Source organism: Pempheris klunzingeri, chromosome 9 (assembly GCF_042242105.1).
Source record: "Pempheris klunzingeri isolate RE-2024b chromosome 9, fPemKlu1.hap1, whole genome shotgun sequence".
Lineage (NCBI taxonomy): Eukaryota > Metazoa > Chordata > Actinopteri > Acropomatiformes > Pempheridae > Pempheris > Pempheris klunzingeri.
Window position 1 is genome coordinate 11,819,872 of NC_092020.1, and position 22,629 is coordinate 11,842,500.

Here is a 22,629-nt window from a genome sequence, read left to right on the forward strand (position 1 = left end):
TGACTGGTGTTGTCACACTGACTGGTGTGACATCTGGGTCTGTCCAAAGCCAAGAAAAGCTCACAAATGTGCATGCTGTGTCTTGTTTGTTTAATGTGTGTTAAGACTTAGGGTTAAGAGGAAAGGACTCACAGATTTCGGTGGGAATTATTTTCTTTTCACAGTGCAGCAATGTGTTGTCATCACGTTGTGAGGCTACTGTCACTGTGACTACTAACCATTTACAAGAACAACCAGCAGCTTGTGTTGCACTGTTCGAAGGTGATGCTGTGTGATGATAAAACCATAACGTGATAATCACACAGATGAAACTCACATCTAAACACTGGTGCTCAGTGAGTGGCAGCAGCAGCTCATAGTATGTTTAGCAAAATTATTATTGTTACATGTTCTCTGTCTGTACCCCCCACATCATGACTACTAGTGTAGTGTTAAGACTTCAGTCAACTCTGTATTGGAGTAGAAAAAGTAACTTATTTATGAATTCCCAAGTTTGTTGTGTATTGGCAGTTTTATCTCTTTGAGCAGCTGTGACAACTGGACAGAACACACTGTAATACTGCTGTTGTTTTACTGTTTCCTAGAGTTGTTGGATTGCTTGAGACTAAAGAAAAGTGTTCACAGCACTGCTTTGCATCAACAAGGGTCCAGATGTGCAGTGACAGCCCTGTCTCTTAGAAATTATCTTTATATACAACTCATTTGCAACAGCAAATATGTTTTGAGGGGAACAAAATACCAACAAATGACGCCGTCTATAAACATAATAAGGAAATGCTGATAGTGAACAAATCAGTAAAAACAAGTGTTCAATTCTTTTCTGCCAAAACAACCCAAATGATGATCTTTCCCTGATCTTGACCAAAGTGCTTTTGTTGTGACATGAACGTTGGTGCTGCACTTTGTATCACTCACAGTCCGACCCCCCTCCCTGTTACTTCACCATGGCACATAACTGTAGTGTTTCATTCAGTCAATTTATCAGTCTGAAAACAGCTCAGTAACATAGAAACATCTTTTCCAGGAGACAGGGTTGGCAGCGAGCAGCCTACGGACAACAGCTCTGTGTGTTAAGCGGAACAGACTGGCTGGACCCACAATGCAGACAGGACACAATGTTAGAAGACAATAGATTTTAATGAAAACACAAACAAAATGGAGCCGGAACAGGGAGGGGACCAGGGGAAGCAGGCTGGTGTAGAGGGAACCAGGACGGGAGTGGAGATCCGGGGGAGCAGGCAGGCGTAGTGTGGAGGAGAGGGAGCCAGAGTGCAGACCTGGGGAAACAGGCTGGAGGTGCAGGTAGCAGGGCTGAGACAAAGACCAGGGTAGACCGACTGGTGAGGAGGACAAAAACCGAGACAGAGACGAGGAACGAATACAAGCGATAGCAAATCTAGACACGAAGAACCTGAAGTGACCGTACGGATACTGGACAATCTGGCACCAGACAAAGGGCACAAGGGCAGGAAGTCAACAGCCTGAAACGAGAGGAGTACTGGGTTTCAACATAAAACAGGAAGTGGGAGACAAGACTAGGCACAAGTGAACAGACACACACACGAGACATGACAGTACCCCCCCCCCCCCCCCCCCCCTCAAAGGGAGCCTCCTGGCTTATCAGGATGGTCGCAGTGAAAGTCTTTCACCAGGTTAGAGTCCAAAATAAGGCGTCTGGGCACCCAGGAGCGCTCTTCGGGACCGTACCCCTCCCAGTCCACGAGATACTGCAGGCCCCTGCCTCGCCGTCGAAAGTGGGCTTGTGGAGACAGGCTTGATTTGGGAGACGTGGAATGTGGGGTGAATGCGCATAGAAGCTGGAAGCTTGAGGCAGACAGCAGAGGGATTGATGATCTTGTGGATAGGGAATGGGCCCAAAAACCGGGGGGAGAGTTTTCTGGATTCAGTTCTGAGGGGTATGTTGCGAGACGACAACCAGACTGACTGACCTTCAGTGTACTGTGGAGCTGGGGACCGGTGCTTATCAGCTGACCTCTTATTCTTTTCCGTGGTTGACTGCAGGGCTGCTTGTGTCCTCCAAATGGCCTGGCAGCGCTGCAGATTGTGTTGGATGGAGGGCACCGCTAATTCTCTCTCCTGGGCTGGAAACAGGGGAGGCTGATGCCCAGAGAAGCCTCACAAGGGGACAGGCCTGTGGCGGAGCTAATAAGGGAGTTATGAGAGTATTCAATCCAGGGCAGGTAGGTGCTCCAGGAGCTGGGGTTGGCAGCCACCACACAGCGCAAGGCTGATTCCAGGCCCTGGTTGGTTCTCTCCGTCTGGCCGTTTGTCTGTGGATGGAAACCAGAGTCTGACAGTGGCCCCCAACCCCTTACAAAATTCCTTCCAAACCTGGGAGATGAATTGGGGTCCCCGGTCAGAGACGATGTCCAGGGGGATACCATGCAGACGGACGACATGAGTGGAGAGGAGGTCAGCGGTCTCCCTGGCAGATGGGAGCTTGGGCAGAGCTACAAAGTGGGCAGCTTTGGAAAACCAGTCAACAATGGTGAGAATAGCTGTTTGGTTAGAAGAAGATGGCAAACCTGTGACAAAATCCAGTGCAATGTGAGACCAAGGCCGACCTGGGACAGGGAGGGGCCTGAGCAGACCAGCGGGTGGAGTGTGAGTGCTCTTTCCCCTAGCGCAGATAGTGCAGGCCAGCACAAAGTCTCTGGTGTCTTGGTCCATGGTGGGCCACCAGAAATGCTGCTTAGCCAAGGATAGTGTTCTCTTGATGCCCGGGTGGCAAGAAAATTTGGAGGCATGGACCCATTGCAGAACCTGTGACCGAACGGAATCCGGAACAAATAGGCAGCCTGGGGGTCCGCCACCTGGATCTTGCTGTTGGAGCTGTGCTTGCCTGACAGTGGTCTCAATGTCCCAGGTGAGGGCGGCTATCACCTGAGAAGCTGGGAGGATGTTTTCCGTAGCTGAAGTGGCCTCCTCGGCGCAGAATTGGTGAGAGAGAGCATCTGGTTTTATGTTTTTGGAACCTGGTCTGTAAGAGAGGGTGAAATCAAAACGACTAAAAAAAAAACAGGGCCCAACGGGCCTGACGGGAGTTAAGGCGTTTGGCACCCTGGATGTAGGCCAGGTTTTTGTGGTCTGTCCACACCACAAAGGGAAGTGAAGATCCCTCCAACCAATGTCTCCATTCCTCCAGGGCCAACTTAACCACTAGCAACTCCCTGTTGCCTACATCATAATTCTGCTCTGCAGGAGAGAGTTGGCGAGAGAAGTAGGCGCAGGGGTGGAGACGGAGATCTGGGCCCTTCCGCTGGGAGAGGACTGCCCCAACTCCCACATCTGAAGCATCCACCTCCACAACGAACTGTTGCGCTGGATCTGGCTGGATAAGAATTGGGGCGGAAACAAACAGAGACTTGAGTCGAGAGAAGGCAGTTTCTGCTTCAGGGGTCCATAAGAACTGGCGAGAAGGGGAGGTGAGAGAGGTTAATGGAGCAACAACCAAACTGAAGTTCCGAATAAATCTCCGGTAGAAGTTCGCAAACCCCAAAAACCTTTGGAGCTGTTTGCGGTTAGCCGGAGTGGGCCAATCTGCTACGGCCCTGACCTTCTCTGGATCCGCCCTCACCTGTCCGCTCTCAACAATGAATCCCAGGAAGGTCACCTGGGGGGCATGGAACAGACATTTCTCCGCCTTCACGTAGAGCTTGTTCTCCAGGAGTCTCTGGAGAACCATCCGGACGTGATTCTGGTGAGCCTGGAGAGTCTGGGAGAAAATCAGAATATCATCTAGATACAAACACGAAACGGTTCAGGAAGTCTCTCAGAACATCATTAATCAGAGTTTGGAACACGGCAGGGGCATTCGTCAACCCGAAAGGCATGACCTGGTACTCAAAATGGCCCAAAGGCGTGTTGAATGCAGTCTTCCACTCATCCCCCTTGCGTATCCGCACCAGGTGGTAGGCGTTACGCAGATCCAACTTCGTGAAGATTGTGGTGCCTTGTAGTGGGGTGAAAGCCGAATCGATGAGGGGGAGAGGGTACTTGTTCTTGATAGTGATATCGTTTAATCCACGGAAATCAATACAGGGGCGCAGAGACAAATCTTTCTTGCCCACAAAAAAGAACCCGGCTCCAACGGGGGACGTGGAAGGACGAATGAGGCCTGCTTCCAGGGAATCCTTTATGTATTTCTCCATCGCCTCCTGCTCAGGTTGGGACAGATTATACAGGCGACTGGAAGGTAGTGCTGCTCCAGGAACCAGATCTATTGCACAGTCATAAGGGCGGTGAGGAGGAAGGGAGAGGGCCTTACCCTTATTGAAAACCTCAGCGAGATCTATATATTCCTCTGGAACTCCAGATAGGTCAGGGAGGTCTGGGGAGGACGGAGACGAGGCAGGTGCTCCCAGTGCTCCATCAGCTGGTGGAAGAGCAGACTGCAAGCAAAATTCATGACACTGTATACTCCAATTCTGGATCCTTCCCCGAGCCCAGTCTATGTGTGGATTATGGTGTACTAACCACGGGAAACCCAGAATGAGGGGAGTATTAGGTGAGGAGATTAGGAGGAGTTGAATACTTTCCCGGTGGTTCCCAGACAAAATCAAAGAAACTGGTAATGTGCGGTGCGTTACCCGACCCAGGCTCCTACCGTCAATCACCAAAGCTTCCTGAGGACAATCCAACGCCTCGGTGGTTAGGCCGGCCTTCTCAACCAGCTGGGCATCAATAAAATTCTCCTCAGCCCCAGAGTCAATTAGTGCCGACAGGGAGAGACTCTGGTCTTGTGAGCAGATGGTGGCAGGAATTAAGAAGCGGGGAGGTCCAACCTTGTTGGATAAGGTATGGTCCACCAGCACCCCCACATTTACTGGTGGACCCGGTCTTTTGGCCGTACTGGGCAAGAGGAGCGAAAGTGACCAGGTCTCCCACAATAGAGGCACTCACCAGCGCTGATCCGTCTGTTGCGTTCCTCTGGTGTCAGTTTTGCCCTGCCTAACTGCATGGGCTCCTCGGCAGCTAGTGGAGAGGGGGTTGAGTAACTGAGAGCAGGGGGAGGAACCGGCTGAGGGAACTGGGTGCTATCAGATCCAGAGGGGGAGCTCAGTCCATGGCAGCGAGATCTTAAGCGTCCAACCCAATGAGGTCATCCAGGGACTCTGGTTCGTCTCTAGCGCTAAGTTCATCTCTCAGCAGCTCACACAAACGGCCCGGAGTGAGTCCTCCGTCCAGTCTACTTCTGAGGCCAAGGTCCGGAACTCCAGAGCAAAGTCCGAAAATGGGCGCCGTCCCTGGGAGAGTTTAACGAGTCTCATAGAGGAATCAGCCTGGTAGTCCGGATGATCAAATACTAATTTAAACTCCTCCAAAAAGGCTTTGAGAGAAAGACCCTCTAATGACTGTCGGGCAAATCTAGCCTCCGCCCAGACCAACGCCTTACCTCTCAGCAGTCCCAGAATGAAATGTATTTTAGCCATCTCCGAGGCAAAGGATGTTGGTCTGAGTTTAAATGCCATTTCGTACTGGAAGAGAAATCCCCGGCAGAGGTGGCTTTGACCCGAGAAGGGCTCGGGTGGAGAGGCACGAATGTCTGGAAGGGGGGGGAAGTGGTCTCCGGTCCGGGAGGAGCTGGGGGAGCCGGCGGGGCAGCAGGACTCTGAAAAGAGAGCAGGGTGGAGAGCTGCGAAGCTAGTGTAGCCATCTGTTGAGAAAGGGCCTGGTTTGCTTCAAAAAGGGACCGGATGCTGTTCTCATGGCAGCCCAGGAGCAAACCCTGCTGTGTCATGGCCTGGTGGACGAAGGCAGGACTTGAGGCCTGGTCTGCGGGGTCCATGCTGGCCAGATTGTTCTGTTAAGCGGAACGGACTGGCTGGACCCACAATGCAGACAGGACACAATGTTAGAAGACAATAGATTTTAATGAAAACACAAACAAAATGGAGCCGGAACAGGGAGGGGACCAGGGGAAGCAGGCTGGTGTAGAGGGAACCAGGACGGGAGTGGAGATCCGGGGGAGCAGGCAGGCGTAGTGTGGAGGAGAGGGAGCCGGAATGCAGACCTGGGGAAACAGGCTGGAGGTGCAGGTAGCAGGGCTGAGACGAAGACCAGGGTAGACCGACTGGTGAGGAGGACAAAAACCGAGACAGAGACGAGGAACGAATACAAGCGATAGCAAATCTAGACACGAAGAACCTGAAGTGACCGTACGGATACTGGACAATCTGGCACCAGACAAAGGGAGACGCAGACTACTTAAACACAAGGTAATGGGGAACAGGTGGAAACAATCAGGGCGGGGCAGACAATCACAAAGGCGGGAAACACACAAGTGCAGGAAGTCAACAGCCTGAAACGAGAGGAGAGTACTGGGTTTCAGCATAAAACAGGAAGTGGGAGACAAGACTAGACACAAGTCAACAGACACACACGAGACATGACACTGTGTGTGTGTTATGGTGTCTTCCTGACACACACTTCTGAAAGAGAGAGACAGAAGGAGAAAATGTTTCTTTTTGACACTTTGTGCAGAATTTGGTTTGACTTGTGTATGGTTGTATTTTCCAGTATGTGCTTGTTAATCTTTAATTACTGACAGAACAAAAGAATAAAAAGAAAGCAAGAAAGAACGAAGGAAAATGTCAGATCATACACTGAGCCTTCGGTGTGTTGGAGGTATTCAGAAAGGCTAAATTAACTGTGTGCCTTTGATTAGAGCAGGTTGAGTGGGAATGGAGCGATGGCCTGAGGGAGGAATGATGCAGAAAGAATTACAACAACACCTGATATAACCCCAACTGGCTGGGCTCATATAACATGGGGGGAGGGAGGGGGGCTCTATGGTCACATATTTTCTTTCCCTCTCTCCATCTCTCTGCATACAAGGCTGCACAGCTGAACACAAACCTCTGTGCATCTGTCTCTCTGCTTCTCCATCTCACACACACTGCTACACTCTCTATCTCTCTCCCCCCTCTCTGTGCTTTCATATTTTTTTTTTGCCTTAATGAAGAGTCGTTGGAACTAATTCGTGGGAAGCCACTGACCCACTTTCCTGGCAGCAGGCTCACCGCTCACACCGCTGTTGCCACAGCCTACGGAGTGAAGAACTGCTTTCTGGTGATCACACTTTAATGACAAACAAGGTGCTCGCTGTTTGAGCTGAGCCAGTGTGGAATAAAAAAGCTTTACTCCATGAGAGCCATTGCTCGCTAAGTGGCTTGTGCATTTGGCGCAGTAGGTTTAATCGGTGTGTGTGTCTGTGTTTAGTGGGGAGGTGGAGATGCAGGCAGGTGTGGAGGCAGCGCTTACTTCTGAGGTCTGTAGAGCTGTGTGTGTCTGAATGCTGCCTTTGTGTCATTTGGGAATAATAATCTGCATGGCAGCGGTCAAACACAGCCACGATGTCAAGTCCAGATATATGAAAGCTCATTTGATTTCCCACAGACCTCTGCTGCTCCCCATCTGCTGGAAGAGGGCATTTATATGCAATCAATTTTGTCCACTGCTGGTGTGCTCATCGATTCGGGGGAACGATTGTTGATGTTTAGTTCCAATATCAACAATCTATCCGTGTTCTCATCCCAGGGTGCCAGATACCACCATTGACACACAAGCCCCCCCCTGTGCTCTGAGTAACTGCTCCAGCTGTGCTTCATGAGACACACTGGCCCTGACCCTCATGTGTGGCCCCTCAATCATATGTCGGCCATTAAAACTACTTGGTCAGGTTTGGTAGGAAGAGGTTCATTAGTCACTCATTTCATTTTCCGTTCCTCACAGGACACAAACCCCAGTCTTGTACTTGTGCCATCCAACTCCTCCACAGAGTTTCTCACTCCTTTAAACTACAATGCCCTTTACACTCTTAGAAATAGGGGTTCCAAAAGAGTGCTGAATAGCTGAGGTTCTACCCAGAATCATTTGCTTCTGATGAAAAATGATGTGATACACACCCCCAGTTTTGTTAAAGCCTGAATACACAGTTTGCAAAGGTTAATTGTGGTTTAAGTTTCACTGTGATATGTTTGGAAGAGTTTGATCTAAAAGTTGAGAAGATATACACTTTATTTATCAAGAATAAATCACATTGTCACAATCATTTCATGAGAAGAGGTAAAAAAACATTTTATTCCAACTTTATGGGCAACAGTGTATATCTATATATTGCTCCTGAAGCAGCTTCACTGTTTGAGTGTGTGTGAAAGAACAGTCTCCACCAACTTAGATTCCTCCTGAATGAATGATGTGTGAATGGGTGAATGAGGATGTAAGCTACATTGACATTAGACCTCAGCTACTAGACTAGAAAGGCACTATACTTACCATTTACCAAGACAAAAGTCACAGTCTAAAGCTCCACTAGCACTCTATTTACTGTTGGTGGTAGGAGCAGAACTCGCTGGAGGGATTATATATATCTCATCTGGCCTGGGAACGCCTTGGGGTCCCCCAGGAGCAGCATTGCCCAGGAGAAGGACATCTGGAGTGCCCTGCTTGACCTGTTGCCACCATGACCTGACCCTGGATAAGAGGAAGATAATGGATGGATGGATGGATGATGCTAAATGCTCCACTGGGTTCACCATCTGGCTGCTAACTGCCTGTGGGCTGTGGTGATAGGCACATAGTGTACACAGGGCTTTTTTCACTGAATGCTTCTGCTGCTGAAAAAGAATTTGATGAGAGACGAACCAAAACATTTGCAAAATACTGAGCTCAAAGATGCTAAATAAACTAAGTACAGCTGCTTCAACCAAGGACACTAAAACATGCAAGTGAGAGGAGCCAGGGCTCAAACCACCAATCCTGTGCTTGATGGGCAACATGCTCACCCTCTGAGCAACAGCCATGCTAATACCCCTCATTGTGGAAAAACATGTTGCAAAGCTCACTGCACAGGCAGTGTTAAAAGACTTAAATAAAGTCAGTACTGCCTGTACACCAGATGTCTGTGTTTGGTTTGGTCATTTGATGAGGGAGCACCTGACAGAGGAAAAGTCTAGAGTGAAGAAAGCAAGTAGCAGTAGTGAGTTGGTGTGTTTGCTGCCATGTTGTACAAACTGACTTTTCCACTCAGTGACACCAACACAACAGAAAAGGCTGCCGCTGTAAACGGTGTGCTGTTCAGATTCAGTATGCATTCCCATCTCCTGAACCTTCCTTAGGTCCTCTGTTGACTTTGTTTTCTTTCACAGACTGCTTTATTCCCACATATGCACTCACAAATGCTTGCAAATGAATAAAACGGTTTTAGTGTTGGAATAAGCTTAGCAGCACTTACAGTCAGTGATAGGAATACAACGTAGAGAGCTGGGATAACACACACACACACACACACACACACACACACACACACACACACTCTCTCTCTCTCACACTCACATACACACACACACACACAACGCTGGATTTCTTTGGATCAATGCCACACCTGGGAGCATGAAGAGCAGTGAGAACCATAGATCTGTGGAATGCTGCTGTCTGAGACCCAACATGTATAGACCGACAGATAGACAGACAGATAGACAGATAGATAGACAGACAGATAGATAGATAGATAGATAGATAGATAGATAGATAGATAGATAGATAGATAGATAGATAGATAGATAGTTGGGGTCATGCAGGGATCTTAGAGGTAATGTGCTTTTGTTTTCAGCCCACTGATCATATACAGTCCAGCATGCCGCCAGGATTATACAAGCACACAACTGCCAGGATTGTCATCGCTTCTGCAACACTGCTTCCCTCCCCAGCCCCACATAAACTGCTTTCTTTCTGTAATTGTGAACGCCCCCAAGATAATAATACCCCTTTAAATGTTTTGCCTTGAAGTTTAATTTAAATGCTTATAAGTGTGCTAACAGTGTGTAGAGAGCAGCTGCTTCATAGGTGAAGTCCTTGATACTGCTGGCACCACCCTGCAGGCTCCGCTGTGCAGCCCACTGCTGGCCAGCTTCAACATAATTACAATCTGCAGTGTGCTGTACATGTCTGTCTACATGCTCTTTTTCAACACTGCTCTGGCCACACTAATGATCACATACACATTTCCACTGGATGTTGAACACTGTAACTACATTCGCCAGCACCTCTGGGCAGTTAGAGTTACAGTGGGGCAAAAAAGTATTTAGTCAGCCACCAATTGTGCAAGTTCTCCCACTTAAAAAGATGAGAGAGGCCTGTAATTTTCATCATAGGTATACCTCAACTATGAGAGACAAAATAAGAAAAAAAACCCCAGAAAATCACATTGTCTGATTTTTAAAGAATTTATTTGCAAATTATGGTGGAAAATAAGTATTTGGTCAATAACACAAGTTCATCTCAATACTTTGTTTTATACCCTTTGTTGGCAATGACAGAGGTCAAACATTTTCTGTAAGTCTTCACAAGGTTTTCACACACTGTTGCTGGTATTTTGGCCCATTCCTCCATGCAGATCTCCTCTAGAGCAGTGATGTTTTGGGGCTGTCGCTGGGCAACACGGACTTTCAACTCCCTCCAAAGATTTTCTATGGGGTTGAGATCTGGAGACTGGCTAGGACAGGTGTCTTTTTTACTGATAACGAGTTCAAACAAGTGTCATTAATACAGGTAACGAGTGGAGGACAGAGGAGCCTCTTAAAGAAGAAGTGTAGTGGAAAATTGCTATTTGAAATAAAATCAAGCTCGGTACAATGTCAAACAAACTGAACTCTTTATTATCTTGCGCAAGAGAGTCAAGTCATCCACACCACAGGAGAGTGAAGGAGTTGACTGGCACAAAGAGATATCAGACAGAATATTATAGGCAATTGGGCGTATCATAAGCACAAATGGTTTTCTTCCTTATAAGGTAAGAATCTAAGTAAAACATAGCATTATAAATCACAGACACAAAGAGCGACAATAGCCGAGGTAACTCCCTAATTTCTGGTCATCCTCCCCAACGCTAAAATCAAGGTGGTTTCCTGTTTTCTGATCAAATGCCCTCAAACTCAACTCCAGGTGTTTTCCTGTTTTCGCCATGTCCTTTTCTTAGGATCAGTTGCAGGGCAGATATATACATTTGGCATGTTTCAGTGTTGTTACACTTGTGCTTTCAAAGGTCATCAACAACTAATTGTCATTTCAGTATTTTTCCATCACATTTCCCCCCTTTTGATTACAAAATCACACAGGTCAAAAATGCTCCTTAAAAAAAAGTTACGAAAAATAGAATAAATGTAAAATTCACTCAAACGTTGACGCTATCAGGTCCAACGGTATTTTCACAGGCATATAACATCAGACATGGCAAGTCACATTGTGTGATTTAAGACATCTCATCATTAAGTTATGCTGTGCATAAATAATATTGTAGAAAGCTTTTTTTTGTGATCCAAAAGATCTGAGGATGTAGCAAGCTTATCAATGAAGTATAAATCTGTCATGGTGAAGGTCATACTTACACATGAATTGTCCCATCGTCTTCATCAGACGATGTGTCATAGTCAGGTATGGGAAATAAGTCAGGTTGGTCAGTCGTGAGTGGAGGGTCAGTTGGTAAGGGTGTATACATAGACAACATGGTGGTGACGGATGATGAGACCACACAACTTATGAAAGCCTTTCCGCATGGAATAAGACAGCACCCTACTAATGCCAGAATCAGCAGGCACACAAGGATGCCAGTCGTTATTGACAGGATCAATGGTTTCCATTGTCTGAAAGCGTCTCTAAGCCAACCAAGATGATCAGGTACACCTGAATTTTCTGCCAGCTCAATTTGCAAAGCTTTCAGCTGGTTCAAAGACTTGGTTACTGTTCCATCTGAGCCTGTCTTATTTGGAATAACGGTACAACACTGGTCACCTATCAGTACACAGACACCTCCTCGGTCTGCCAGTATCATATATAGAGCTAATCTGTTCTGCCATGTCATCTGAGAAGTTGCACTCAGTTGTTCAGCTACACCCTGAATTCCAGCGGTGGTGTGGTTCAAGAAACGTTGCTATTATAATAGTTGTTATGATAGATGTAATTTATCCACTCTGTGTTTTTCTGAGCTTCAATAGCAGTACCAATATATGGAATGAAGTGAGTGAAACCCCCTGCTATTTCGTTTCGCGCTTTGTACTCATTCGGAACTCCCCTTGGTTGCCCAATAGCATCAATGTATACTCTAGTGTCCACGGGAGGTAGGTTAATATCACGCTTTCTGCGGTGTCTGGAATTCTGTCCAAATGGTCCTACGGCCAGGTGAACTTCCTGTACCAACACCACATGAGCACATAGCCCCGTCCAATTCGCCGGTAACGTTTGTCAGAGCCGTCGACCACCACACTTCCAGAATACATCTGGTACCGCTCGGTCTTGTTTGTTAAGGTAGATTGCAATCAATATATTACGCAGACACGCCGACCATTCAGAGTGAGAGATATTTGACAGTACATCAACACAGTTTCTAAGAGATTCCATCTCTGGAATTTGTACAGTCACATTACACTTCCCTGTGAACTTACCAACCTTCGCACCTGTACCTGTATTATTGTAACATACAACTACACTGTTCTCCAACTGTGTTAATCCCTCTCCAGGCGGCAGGCTAAGGCGTCGCCGTGGAACCTTACACTGGGACTTCCATGGCTCCACTCTCCCTGCCAGGCTGTTGCCTGCTGCTAATAAACAATGTACATAACTGAGGCTCCATTGAGAATCATTATAAATACCCATACAGGTGTACAGGTCGGTGTGGTTTACATATTTCACATTAACTACCTTGGACCAACACTTAAAAGGGGTTGATTTCAGAAGGAATACCAGTGAAGTGTCGCGGAGGTGCTGCACCCATGCATATTACACAAGTGTCGTTTGTCAGGGATCGTGCTGTAAAATTAGTCAATTGAAACCATGTGTTTTCTTGTAACCACTGTCCTCTAAACATATTTGGAGGTGTTGCTTCTCTTTTGGTTCGGTTGTGGGTTAGGGTAAGTCTAGTCGAGTTGGTCAGGTCAGTGTCATCACTTTTGTTAAACGTCAACAGTATTGGAATTACTATCACTATTGCAATCCAGAGAAACACACATAATGTACCTCTTACCCCACAAAGTCCAGGGTGCCATGGACGATGTCTTTCCATTGTACAATAGTTTGTTCTAAGCTGTTTGAATGTCAGCCAGTCAGTTTGTATGGAGTTCACCCGAGCAACTGACCCGTATGGTGAAGGCTCGCTTGTGTTATCACCGCTAGGTTTCCACGAGCAGGAGATTGTTGGCACCGTTAGGTTACTTCTCCTTGTCAACACCAGAGACACTGACAGTCAAACTCACAAATTTGATCAATTACAAAACTTTCTGCAAACTGATTAAGTATGCAATGTCAACGTTTTGATACTATAATATCTAGTTGCAAATTTTCTTCGGGTGTAGATCTCCCTCTGTGGTGGCACGAAGTTGTCAGGGCGTCACTTGGCATGTTGTGATGTCATCTATCTTTCTCTGATGCTTCTAACAGTGTTTTCAGCGTAGCCACTAAGTGGCGCTAGGCTCACACTCTAGTGGGTATGGATCAACGTTGGATGCTTGTCGCCTTGATTTGCTCCCTCTACTGCAGCCACCTTCACGGCCATTTGGGTGATGAGTAACACTTGGAACGGTCCCTGCCACCTGCAAGCTTCCCAATTCTTTCTCCTGAAGTCCTTCACCACTACGTTGTTGCAAACTGTGAAGAGAATTAGTGGCTTCCTTTGGAGAGGCAGCTATCATCTGTTTCCTTACATCAGACAGAGCAGAGGATAGGTTAGCACAATAGGTTAGCATATCATTCATATTCATGCAGGGTCTTTGGCGCTTCTGTCCCGATGTGAGGAGGTGCTGCAAACAAAATTTCATAAGGACTGAGATTGTTTTGCGTTCTTTTCCTCATTCTCATGTACATCAGCACAATGGGAGAGCCTGTGTCCATTTTAACCCTGTCTCTGCACAACATTTTGCCAGTTTTGTCTTGATGAGACCCATTGTTGAAGCAGTTTGGTTTTTTGTGGGAAAAACATCCACCCACTTTGAGCACATGAGTACCATTACCAAACAGTGCTTTTTACCTTCAGAGGGTGTTAGTTTAACAAAGTCCATCATCGCATGTTTGAAAGGTCGTGTTGGTGGTGGATGAGCTGCTTGCTGTGTTATAGGTAATGCTCGCCCAACATTGTGTGTTGCACAAATCACACATGCATGGCAATGTTTTTGTGCCTTTTGTGAACCAATTTGCATCCATCATAGTCAACATCCCTCCTTTTGACACATGGTCGGACCCGTGTGTCAACTTGGCATAGTGAGGGAAAAAGTGTTTTGGAAGACAAGGGTTATCATTAGGTCCTATCCAAACAGTGGATTCAAACCGAGCTCCACAGGAGGACCATACACATTTTTCATCAGGAGTAGCAAGTGACTGCATAGCCTTAGCCAGTTTACAGGCCTCTGTGAGGGCAACAAGTTCGGCTGCCTGTGCTGAGTAACATGAGGGGAGAGGTCCAGAAGTGACCACAGTAGACTCAGTAACCACAGAGTAGCCAACACGATCCAGGCCAGTTGTAGAGTCCCTGGAAGCAGAGCCATCTACATAGAAAACCAGATCAGGGTTAGTCAAAGGAATGTCTTAAGTCTGTGCGCAGAGTGCACTGATGCTGAAGTTGGAACACACAGTCATGAGGTTCACCATCACCTGGAAGAGGGAAAAGAGTAGTTGGGTTAAGGGTGTTACAACGCTTAAGAGTGACATTAGGCATATCCAGGAGACAGGTGTGGTATTTCAGGAATGTGCTTCAGACAAATGAGAAGAACGTTGTTAAGTCAAAATCAGAGATGCAGAATGTGGTTCGAACAAAGTCAACGGAGCATAGCCTACTACGTCTCTAATTATAATTAACTATATCTATAATTTTGACAGGCTAGCCTTATATCCAGTTGCAGCCAGATGTTTGAGGAGAGCCACAGTGTTTTGAATACTCGTGTGTCATGGCTCTCTTCAACCAGATGGACAGACCGAAACACTTTGACCTTTGTCTGGTATGGAGTGCGACGGATTGTTAGTCGACGGAGAGAACATGATTTGTGGGTTTTTGGTCGCTTCCCAATCGGAGACAGCCTCACAGTGATGCATGAATGGGCCAAGATGTCTCCATTGCTCATTTGGTGATTTAGACATTGATACGTCTGGGCGCGCATCATCCACTTAGTATAAAGCTAGCTGTGTGGAGGACAGACAAACAGAAAAAAAAAAAAAAAAAACAGATTGCAATCAATCCAATAAAAATTGCCTGTGATCAGGGTGTCATTAAGTTCCCTGAAAAAAAAAAAAAAAAACTCTTTTTCATACAATGTGTCAGGGCCTCAGGACACATGCGCAGTGCAATGCATGTGCTCAGGGTCCATGTGATCTGAGAGTGGATCCAAATGAGGTGTGGCCAATTGGAGCATGTCGACAGCTGAAACTAAATTTACTCTCCACTGATATACATATACAAAGGTGTGGCTGGACTGAAATGGACCATGGTCATTATTTCTCTTTGTCTTTATACTTGTACACCTTCTGGTGTGGACAACAGGTTTAAGCCAATTGCACACATGAGATCTCTGCCCATTAAATTTATAGGGCACACCGGTGACAGCAGAAAAGAATGCTTAACAATCATGCAAGGGTCAGAGTCAGTCAAGTCAGTATGTACACATGTCAACGGAGTTGTAAAAGTTTCTTTAGTTACCACCCCTGAGGCGCCCTTTGAGTTAACAGTTCGGCCGCTGAGTTTTACATTAGGCATGAGTTGTTTGTGAATCACCAAATAAGTAGTCCCAGAATCAACCAAAAATGTCAATGTGTTTCCCCCTACCATTAGTTGTGTTGTGGGAAGCTTTTTGAACACCTCTTGTGTATATTTGTCATATGCGTGTGTTCGTTCAGACTCAAATATATATATATATATTTTTTTATTTATTTATTTATTTTTTTTCTAAATGTGCTATCACTTCTTGCAACAAACACTGTTGTTCAGGCGTATGTTTGTGTGGTGTGTGTGTGTGTTGGCTGTAGCTGTAAGCATGTCTTCCTTGCGTGTGTGAGCAATAGCTGTAAGCGTGTCTTCATTGCCAGGCAGTTCAAAACTTGTGTGATCTTGTGGAGCAGAATGTGTGTGTGTGTGTGTGTGTGTGATCAGTGACTGGTGGTTGTATGTGCTTGTGGATGTGCATGTGTGTGTGTGTGTCTCACTTCCTTTTCCTCGCTCTGTCAGCACCTGCCTCGTCTCCCCTGCACATGCGCCACACCGTTGACCACCATTCTCGTTTCAGTCAGATGTTGGCCTGGGATGCTGTCTGCTCGGCCCTCCATGCCCATGTCCTCGTCCCCGCGAGCGTCGTGGATAAGGACAGTCTCTGATCCAGTGATCAGTCATGCCACAATTGTAGCAGGGGCGGTTTTGTTGATTCAAGGGGCCCTGGGGGTTGCCCTGGTCTCCTCTGAATTTGTTCATAGAATGTTCATGTCGCTCACCTCGTCTCCGTTGGTTGAAATAGTCCTTATCTTGCTGTTGCATCACTGTTGTCACAGCTTGCATCATTGTTGTCACAGCTTGTACCATGGTGAGCTGAGCTTCCTCCTGTCGTTTTGAGCGTTTCTTTTCTTCACGGTCTTTACTGTCACGCAGCCCCTTTTGTGCACGAATGGCATGTCTTCTCACTTCTGCTAGTCTGGCCTCGTCCATGTCCGCACAGGATGTCACCATTCGTTGTCTGATTTCAGGTAGCACACCACTCATAAAGGTGTTCTTCAGGTGTGCTTCCCAAATTTCCATGGTCTGGGTGGCGGCGTGACCACCTTCAGGCTCAGTAAAACCACAGTGTTCACGATAGACTTCTATCAAACGCTTGAGGTATGCGTGAACGTCTTCTTCAGGTCGTTGTTTTGTGGCTTTGATTTTTGACATGTCTATTTTTGGAGGAAAGGCAGTGCGGATATCGTCTGTCTGGGTCTTCTTTTTTGTCCTCCATGGGAGAGAGGTGTATTTATGTGGATCATCTTCTGGTGGTGGTGGTGGTGCCAAGGCTTCCAGTCTCTGCCCAGGTCCAGCGGTAGCTTGTGGTGGTGGTCTCCGGGGAGGGCATGTGTTGAGGAGAGGATCTCGCAGCGCCTTTAAACTAGGATACAGAGGAGAAGAGGGAGAGTGTGGAGTATTTGATTGTTTTCTTTTCTTGCTCCTTACTGACAAATCAGTCATTTGTTTTTGCAGTACTTTTATTTCCCCTCTTTCACATTCATCTTCCCACATAATCAAAAATGTCTTGTGCTTTTCAACATTTTCTAAATCTATAATTTTAACCTGTTTCTTCTGTCTTATCCTTTTTACCTTCTTCTCTAACTTTTCCTCTCTAACACTTTCCTACTCAAATAACCCCATTTAGGAAAACCAAAATTGTTTGTCCAATCATTTAAATATTCGATTGCTTTAGGTCCATGTTTTTGTGACATTATATCAACTATTGGTCCTTCAGGAGTGTTCAACTCCTTCCCACTATGGTTTCCCCATGATTTATTTCATCTTGAGCTGCGCCTCGCTCTCAGAAATCTGAATTTGGTATTCATCTTGAGTATTACCTACTCTCAGAAAATGTCCAATAGTATATTCTGGGAATTTGCACCTCCAGTAATATACTGCCCCTTTTACTCTTAAAATACAGTCGTCACTGTAAGTTCTGGATTCCCTTTGGGTTGAATCAAGATTAAAACCCCCACGAGTGGTACGTTACTCAGTGGCAGAAACTTCACCGATTTGCCAAGACCTTCCAGTCTGCGCGGAGTCTTAGTTTCCTTCAAACCTAAAGACCATGTGTCTCTATAATGTCACAAACACACGTTGCCTCCTGTAATTTTCAAGATTTCTTTTTCAAACAATTTGTGTATTTTAAGGATCCACAGAAATCAGAATGTCAACATCTCACCGGCTTTCAGCGATTGTTTCCTTTTGGATCGCAGTGGAATCGGGTCAGGCTCCGTCAGACCACAGTCCTCCCATCTCTGAATGATGGTTAGTCGAGGTTGGAGGTGGAATCAGTCGTGATCCATGGTTGTTAACCCCCGTGGTCCTTCAGCTCCATGACGAGATCCCAAGCGATCCCACTTCTGACACCAAATTGTAGTGGAAAATCGCTATTTGAAATAAAATCAAGCTCGGTACAATGTCAAACAAACTGAACTCTTTATTATCTTGCGCAAGAGAGTCAAGTCATCCACACCACAGGAGAGTGAAGGAGTTGACTGGCACAAAGAGATATCAGACAGAATATTATAGGCAATTGGGCGTATCATAAGCACAAATGGTTTTCTTCCTTATAAGGTAAGAATCTAAGTAAAACATAGCATTATAAATCACAGACACAAAGAGCGACAATAGCCGAGGTAACTCCCTAATTTCTGGTCATCCTCCCCAACGCTAAAATCAAGGTGGTTTCCTGTTTTCTGATCAAATGCCCTCAAACTCAACTCCAGGTGTTTTCCTGTTTTCGCCATGTCCTTTTCTTAGGATCAGTTGCAGGGCAGATATATACATTTGGCATGTTTCAGTGTTGTTACACTTGTGCTTTCAAAGGTCATCAACAACTAATTGTCATTTCAGTATTTTTCCATCACAGAAGTTACAGGTCTGTGAGAGCCAGAAATCTTGCTTGTTTGTAGGTGATCAAATACTTATTTTACAGAGGAATTTACCAATTAATTCATTAAAAATCCTACAATGTGATTTCCTGGATTCTTCCTCCCCATTCTGTCTCTCATAGTTGAAGTGTACCTATGATGAAAATTACAGGCCTCTCTCATCTTTTTAAGTGGGAGAACTTGCACAATTGGTTATTTTTTTATTATTGATTGGACAGTTCATCACCACTAAAGGTGAATCAGTTGGTCTTCTGAAGGCTGATGGGTTAGAAAGATGAAAACATTACCTACTTGTGCATTTCATACAGCAGCCCCTCATTAATACTGCCCCTGTGAAGCTTGGACTGTGTCAAAGGGATAATTGATTCAACTCTAAGGCCATTTAACACATTTTATGAACAAACAAACCAACAGCACAGACCACACATAAACACATATCTGCACATGAAGGCACAGTCTGTAGGCAAAGGACAAGATCTTCAGTACTGAAGTGTTCTGCAAACAGAACCCAACAGCCACCATCTATCGACGATTTAACTTTATATTGGTTTCTTTAAATGTTTGTGCATCCATCGGCAGATACCTGTTCATAGAGATTAGGTGGAACTCCCATTAATTGTGATTTGGACATTGGCTGAAACATTGGCCCTGAGGCTGAATCGCTGACAGACGAGAGCTGATGGGTTCCCAGATTAGGACCCTAGATCCTTCCGTGGTCCCGTTGTGGGCTATGAGAAAAGAGCTGCACTTTGCTGTACATCCAGTAGAGGAAGAAGAGAAGAGATTGCAGGTACATACAGGTGATACAAACATACGTATGTCTTACACTCACAATAAAAAACTTCTGTTAAATGTGAAGTTGCACAGTTTCTACTGAGACACGCCAAGTTTTCCATCATAATTATGGCACACTGTACCGTCTCCACTCGTGGCCTCAGCCGCTTCATAATGTTCAGACAGCACTCTGACAACACAGTCTATTTCTCTGTCAGTATTCTTCCACATTTAATAATAACCGGAATGAGGACCTTTCTAAATGTCAGCAGGAATGTGAATAAAAGGACTTTTGTGAGGTTCATGTCACATTCCGAATGGCACCATTAAAATCATATGACAACCTGTGAAGAGAGTGAACATAGACCACTTCACACTCATGAACATGAACACAGAGCACAGAGACAAAGACACCAGAGATGACCACAGACACAGCACTTGAGTATAGACCTGTTCATGCAAGAGCGTGGACCTTCTGTCATTCTGTCTCACACACACACACACACACACACACACACACACACACACAAGCGCTCGTCCAATGACACATTTGACATCAGAAAACATGAATATGAACCTTTTCTGTCTTTTCCAGCTCATTATCATCTTCGTCCCTCTTCAGGAACACAGGAGACACCTATGTATGCACACGTGTACTTACACCGTTGTTCACGCACACACTTGTACATGTGACGAAATATAATTTGCACACACACTCACCCACACACTGCTCTCCCAGGTGAATGGCTGACATTAGCGACTAAGCCTCCCCGTGGCTTCCTGACCTTTATTGGCTGTCAGCGAGACCACAGCTCTAATCAAGACTGGGACACCTCCTTGTCTTCCTCCTCATCTTCCTCCTGGTCTTTAAGTCACTCACTGCTCTTTCATGATCCAACCTCTCCATTCAAAGCTCCTGTCCTCTTGATTGTGTTTTATCCATCCCTTATTTATCTGTCCGTCCTCACGGTAGCCCACAGAGATGCAGAGCATGAGAAGTTACCATCTGACAGAATCAATGCAGCTGCTGAGCAGGTAGTCCCATCCATACCATAATGAAAGTCACACTGGAGTCTAAGCCCACATCCTTGTGTGGGAAAAGCAACAGCAAAAAAAGCAACAAAAAGATTTGATCTGTTGCAGATGCGACATTTAACCCTTGTATGGTGTCCAGGTTTGTGGACCCGATTTCATCCATTTTCATGTTCTTTATCAAAAGAAAAATGATACGATTAATCATTTTTTCAAGCTCAGAATCAATATGAGCCAAGGCCAATGAGTCTGAGTTTGAAAAAATAATTAATCCTATCATTTTGCTCTTGAAAACAAAAAATGAAAATGGGTCCCACAGACCAGAACACCATACAAGGGTTAAAGATGAAAGCTTGGCTACTCCAGAAGTTTAAGTCACAGCTTATGAAAATCTAATCCATTGTAAATCTATGATACAATGAATATAAAAATGCTTTTGACTAAGTCAATATCACTGACTGAGAGTGGTCACACTGATTGCATTGAATGGCTTAAATTGACCCATTTACATTAGACGGATTAAACTACAGTTATCACATGACTCAGGTCACAGCTTATTCCATAACTGTCCTTCCTCCAGTTGCTGATGAAGTCTGTCACATCCAGCTGAAATCTCCAGAAAAAGGAGGTGGAAGTGAGGTTCCTAAAGTCAAAAATGTATCTTTCAAGAAATTTACAAAAATCTTTAGAAATTAGTTACAGAATCCTTTGCATATCAGACTTCAGTTTGGACAGCACTGATTCAAAGAACTTTAATATCAGCGTTATTAATTGTGTTTTTTGTTTCTGTGATCAATGTATGAATTGGTATTAAAATTTAAGTTTGCTAAAAATGTCATTCTTTGCTCCAAGGTTTAGGGATACTTCAGAAATGTAAAATATTTCTTTCATATGTTGGAAGAATCACGAGGAAAATGATCAAAATGGAAGCATCTGAGGATATCCTGACTTTTAGTCCAGAGTGTGGTGTACACCCATAATGCAACATGAAAGCATCTTAGAGTGGACCCTCTTTGCCTAGTTAACTCCCACATCTTTCACAATCTATTTGCACAGTTTGTGGCACAGACCTCCTGTTAAAATGTGTAGTCTCCTTCTTGCAGACTTAAGAAATCTTCCTCCAGCACCACAGAGGACATTATGCAACTGTGTGCACAGGCTGAGTAACAGTGACATACAGACTGACTCAGACTCATCCATGTGTACAATTTGTGCAGTGCTGTTTTAACAATGACAACCTTTGACTGTTCGGTCACATTTTGCCAGATATGAAAATCATTATAAGAACTTAATTTGTTATTTCCAGCCTTCTTTTATTTGTGTCATGTTAAGATTTCAAGGAAATCTCCAAATCATATAAACCTTTCTAATGTTATCATACAGTACCAGTCAACAGTTTGGAAACACTTTCTCATTCAATGGTTCAGTCAACCTCTGTGAAGCATCTATGTGGCTCTAATCTGAGGTGCTGTGAATTCCCTGCAGTGTGGTTGTCTGAGGTAAATGGTAAATGGTAAATGGTCTGTATTTTTTATAGCGCCTTTCTATTTATTTCATGACATCCTCATTCAGCCATTCACACATCATTCATACAGCCGAACCCTCGACCTTCTGATTGAGGGACGACCCACTCTACCACTGAGCCACAGCTGAGTGTGGCTCAGTGGAGAACGCCCCCAGTTTGGAGAAGCAATGTACGGTACGGCAGCAGGGAAATGGATTTTTGCCTCCTAAAAAAGGCCCATCTTAAAAAATCAACATCTGTTTAAGTGGGTGCCATATTTAGAATATTTCCACTGCACTGAGGCTGTTCTTTATTTCTTTTTGCTTACTTCAAAGATACCACACTCCACTGACAAAAACAGTGACACAAAACTTCGCTGTGCAAACTCAACTCAAAGTTAGTTCTACCTCAATCAATGAACTAACTTATTAGTTCATATTGGAACCATTTACCACCATCACAGAATAAGACAAGCAAACTAATTAATTGAGGCAGTGGTAGAACCAGCAACTCCTATGTTCTGACTGTGAGGAAAACAGGCCTTATCTATGACTACGAGCAAGTACTTCATACAACTCCACATCAAATAATAGGAACTATCCCTTTAAGAACATAAAATGATTCCTTTAAGATGAACAGAGAAAATCCAGCAACAGGAAATTAGAACATGGGGGAAAATA